This window comes from Odocoileus virginianus, chromosome 15 (assembly GCF_023699985.2).
Source record: "Odocoileus virginianus isolate 20LAN1187 ecotype Illinois chromosome 15, Ovbor_1.2, whole genome shotgun sequence".
Lineage (NCBI taxonomy): Eukaryota > Metazoa > Chordata > Mammalia > Artiodactyla > Cervidae > Odocoileus > Odocoileus virginianus.
The window spans coordinates 22,054,080-22,058,902 of record NC_069688.1 but is presented as its reverse complement, the minus strand read 5'-3'; the positions used below and the strand labels follow the sequence as shown (position 1 = coordinate 22,058,902).

The 4,823-nt window shown below is 42.8% G+C and overlaps 1 non-coding gene across 1 annotated transcript; it reads right to left on the bottom strand.

Moving 5' to 3' along the window:
* Positions 1-3,104: 3,104 nt before the first annotated feature.
* LOC139038526 (small nucleolar SNORD12/SNORD106) lies at positions 3,105-3,193 on the bottom strand. Its single transcript, XR_011491571.1, has one exon. It is a non-coding gene; the product is annotated as a small nucleolar SNORD12/SNORD106 (small nucleolar RNA).
* Between the last annotated feature and the right edge of the window lie 1,630 nt (positions 3,194-4,823).

The window sequence follows — 4,823 nt, the reverse complement described above, 5'->3', positions numbered from 1 at the left end:
TAGAGATCTCTTCAAGAAAATCAGAGATACCAAGGGAACATTTCATGCAAAGATGGACACAGTAAAGGACAGAAATGGTATGGACCTAACAGAAGCAGAAGATATTAAGAAAAGGTGGCAAGAATACACAGAAAAACTATACAAAAAAGATCTTAATGACCCAGATAACCACAATGGTGTGATCACTCACCTTGAGCCAGACATCCTGGAGTACAAAGTCAAGTGGGCCTTAGGAAGCAGCACTATGAACAAAGCTAGTGGAGGAGATTGAATTCCAGCTGAGCTATTTCAAGTCGTAAAAGATGATGCTGTGAAAGGGCTGCACTCAATATGGCAGCATATTTGGAAAACTCAGCAGTGGCAACAGAACTGAAAAAGGTCAGTTTTCATTCCAATCCCAAGGAAAGGCAATGCCAAAGAATGCTCAAACTACCGCACAGTTGCACTCATCTCACACGCTAGTAAAGTAATGCTCAAAATTCTCCAAGAGAGGCTTCAACAGTATGTGAATGAAGAACTTCCAGATGTTCAAGCTGGATTTAGAAAAGTCAGAAGAACCAGAGATCAAACTGCCAACATCTGTTAGATCACTGAAAAAGCAAGAGAGTTCCAGAAAAACATCTACTTCTACTTTATTGACTATGCCAAAGCCTTTCACTGTGTGGATCACAACAAACTGTGGAAAATTCTTCAGGAGATGGGAATATCAGACCACCGTACCTGACTCCTGAGAAACCTGTATGCAGGTCAGGAAGCAACAGTTAAAACAGGACATGGAACAACAGACTGGTTCCAAAAGGGGAAATGAGTACGTCAAGGCTGTATATTGTCACCCTGCTTATTTAACTTATATGTAGGATATATCATGAGAAATGCTGGGCTGGATGAAGCACAAGCTCGAATCAAGATTGCTGGGAGAAATATCAATAACCTCAGATATGCAGATGACACCACCCTTTATGGTAGAAAGCAAAGAGGAACTGAAAAGCCTCTTGATAAAAGTGAAAAAGGAGAGTGAAAAAGCTGGATGAAAACTCAACATTCAAAAAACTAAGATCATGGCATCTGGTCCCATCATTTCATGGCAAATAGATGGGGAACATGGAAACAGTGACAGATTATTTTGGGGGGCTCCAAAATCACTGCAGATGGTGACTGCAGCCATGAAATAAAATGACGCTTGCTCCTTGGAAGAAAAGCTATGACCAAACTAGACAGCATATTAAAAAGCAGAGACATTACTTTGCCAACAAAGATCCGTGTTTTTGCTCATAGTCATGTATGGATGTGAGAGTTGGACTATAAAGAAAGCTGAGCACTGAAGAACTGATGCTTTTGAACTGTGATGTTGAAGAAGACTCTTGAGAGTCCTCTGGGCTGCGAGGAGATTAAATCAGTCAATCCTAAAGGAAATCAATCCTGAATATTCATTGGAAGGACTGACACTGAATCTGAAGCTCTAATACTTTGACCACCTGATGCAAAGAAGTGACTCATTGGAAAAGACCCTGATGCTGGGAAAGATTGGAGGCATGAGCAGAAGGAGATGACAGAGAATGAGATGATTGGATGGCATCACTGACTCGATGGACATGAGTTTGAGCAAGCTCCAGGAGTTGGTGATGGACAGGGAAGCCTGGTGTACTGCAGTCCATGGGGTCACAAAGAGTCGGACTTGACTGAGTGACTGAATGGAACTGAACTGACAAAATATCAGTAATGCTTATGTGACAATCCCAATCTCCCAATTCCTCCCAAGAAACATATTTTTGAATTATTCAAATCCACATGTGAGTTAACATCTTGAGGATGAAGAACAATATCCTGGAGAATACCATTATTTAAGTGGTAGTTATGGGGGTGTGGTCTATAGGAATAGATAGATTGGAAAGAGGATACTGCGTCTCTCAGATGCCAAAAAGCAGAGAACTCTAAGCAGGGAGTAATCACCCGTGAAATGAAGATCCAAAAACAGAAAAACCAAAATCCCACTAGACTTAGCACCTAGAAAGTAACTGTTGTTCTCGTGTGATGTGCTGGTCCTGGATCTATGGGCCGGGAGATTCCCCTCCTCAACCTTCCCCTCACCTGTGTTCCAAACATCTAAACCTGCAGGCTGCACTTGCCAGGCTCAATGTCAGCTGGTCTCCAGCTCGGCTGAGTTTAGCCAATGGTTGATATGGGTGAGAGATTAAAAGACAAAGGGAACAGAGAAGTTGGGTGTTTCTGCTTCTCTTCTCTGCTGTGGATGCATGTCTCACAGTACATGGGATGAATCCCCTCCATGGCTTCAACTCCCTCTGGACAAGCCAGTCAACCCAAGAGTCTTGCCTCTAGGGTCATCTCCAGGCCAAGGTCTGATAGTACCATTTTTACTTCATCCCTCCATTCCATGTGTGGAATAGCTTCCAGCTGTGGGCATCTAAGATATCTCACCATCCTCTGTCTAGTTTCTCAGTTACTCCACCACCCATCTAATCAGTTTCCCCACATTATATATTTTTTGTAGCAAATCACTGAAGGTGTTCATTTTTTGGCCTGGTTGGATCCTGATTAATAAGAATAGATAAGAACACAAAAGCCAAATCTGATAGGGAAAAGAATGGGAAAAGATGTTGACAACCAATTGTATAGAACATTCTTTGAGCAGTTTCATGAAAAGGAGAGAGACTTGATGGTAGCTGGAGGGATGGGTCTTTTAAACTTGTTTGGCAAGATGTGCTTGTTTTAGGCTGAGGGGAAGATGTCTGAAAAGAGTGAGAGAATAAAAGGTAGACGAATTGAGCTGTGTATGTGTTAAGTCACTTCAGTTGTGTCCAACTCTTTGCGACCCTATGGACTATAGCCCACCAGGCTCCTCTGTCCGTGGAATTCTCTAGGCAACAAAACTGGAGTGGGTTGCCACTTCTCCAGGGGACCTTTCCAACTCAGGGACTGAACCTGTGCCTCCTGTGCGGCTCCTGCATTGCAGGCAGAATCTTTGCCCTTGAGCCACCAGGGAACCAGTTGGATTAATGGAATAAGGTCCCGGAGGAAACAGGAGGAGGTAGGGGGTTTTGTAGGATCCGGGCAACAGATTTGATCCAGTTAACAGGGTTTTTTCCCCCAATGCATCAGATAAAACTGGTAATAGTTCAGTTAGATCAACAGGATCCATCAACAGGGGTATAAAGTTATATCATCAGCTAATGGGTTTGACCCTAACCTGAAATTGATATCCTGAAACCAGCAATACAAAGGTAAAGATTAGCTACCTTGTAAAATGTGTGAAATTTTCTGATGGACTCAGCTTTTCCCAGGAGTTTAAGGCTTTGCCGAGTTTAGAGGTGAAAAGGTAGGTTGGAAGAGAGTGGTGATGGTCTGGAATCCTTCTGTGAGGATTTGGGAGTGAAAACTAACCAGGGATCTCTGAGGGGACTGATGGTAATGCAGAGGACCCAGCTGAGGTATTTACAAGGAATTGCATAGTTTATAGTTTGGTTTCCCTCACCCTCAGATTATCAGTCGTGCCCGTTTGGAAGCAGGATGACAAATCCAGGGTTGCAGTCTTGAGAGATGAACACTGTGGAAGGACAGAACTGCAGGAAATCATAGATGGGAAAGTGGTTTGGATGATCTCTTGGGGAATACAGACAGTATAGCCAGCAGAAAGAATGCAGAGTTGCACAGGTGGGCAGGACCGACTTCCCATCCCAGCTAAGGAAACCTAGGCAAGTGACAACCTTTCTAAGCTTCAACTCCCTCATCCATAAAGTGAAAGTAGGTTATAAGACTGAACAAGAAAACGCATATAGAGTGTGAACTAAAGATCCTTGTACACACAGAGAACTCAGCCAATGACAGTGAAAGTGGCCAATTTTCACCAATCGGATCCTTATTCAATTTTGTAGATCTCTCTTTGAAGATGAGTTGCAAATCTGCAGCTTCTCTAAAACGCACCATGTCAGGTTCCCAAACAAGCCCACTGCAAGTCACTCTGTGGCTCCGAACCACACAGGAAGATGCTCATGAGACTCCGCTCTACCGTCATCTAGAGAGAATAGAGCTATTGAGAGCTCTGTGTGAAGATTATAATTTATGGGGAATATACACCTCTGGGGAGCCACACAACAGGCACTTCAACTGGGGCACAAAAATGAACCGGGTTGGGAAAGATCCTCCAGGCACTAGTGGCTGAGATTTACAGCTGATGGGGGCACGTGGGGAAACAATCAGAGACGCATCAGCTAGCAGAACCAGGGTTCCAGTGCGTCTTCCACACTGCGACTTATTTATCACAGACAAGTATATACAGTGTGATCGCTCTGCTGATCACCCAGTGTACTTCTGAACTCTTTGCTTTCTGCCTCCTGACAATTTGTTTTTACTCATTATCTTCACAGAAAGAAGCAGCTTCCCTACAGAGCCATAATATCTCAAATGGGTCAGAAAACCCACATAGCAAATTTTCATTTGTTCTGACAAGTTGTTAAGGATAAAATTATTGCCTTGAGTAAATTTCTTGGAAATAAGCTTCTGACCTGACTTCACATATAAATAACCACCCTGGTTCTTAGTTCGATACTAAATAGGAGTTAAATGAGCTCAACAATACTACACATTTAGTTATTTTGCTTGCTCTCAGTGAACAAGAAATAATAAAATCCTCAAATATTTGAAAGCCTACACAGCTCAGAATTGCTAACGATCATAGGCTTATTCTTTTAAAGAAGTTTACTGATAGGAAAATGACACATGTCATCGCTAGTTCCTGGGAAGCAGAGAGAAAACATTCAAAAGGTTTAATGAGCAGATGAAGCAAGAAAACTGGTAACTGACATTAC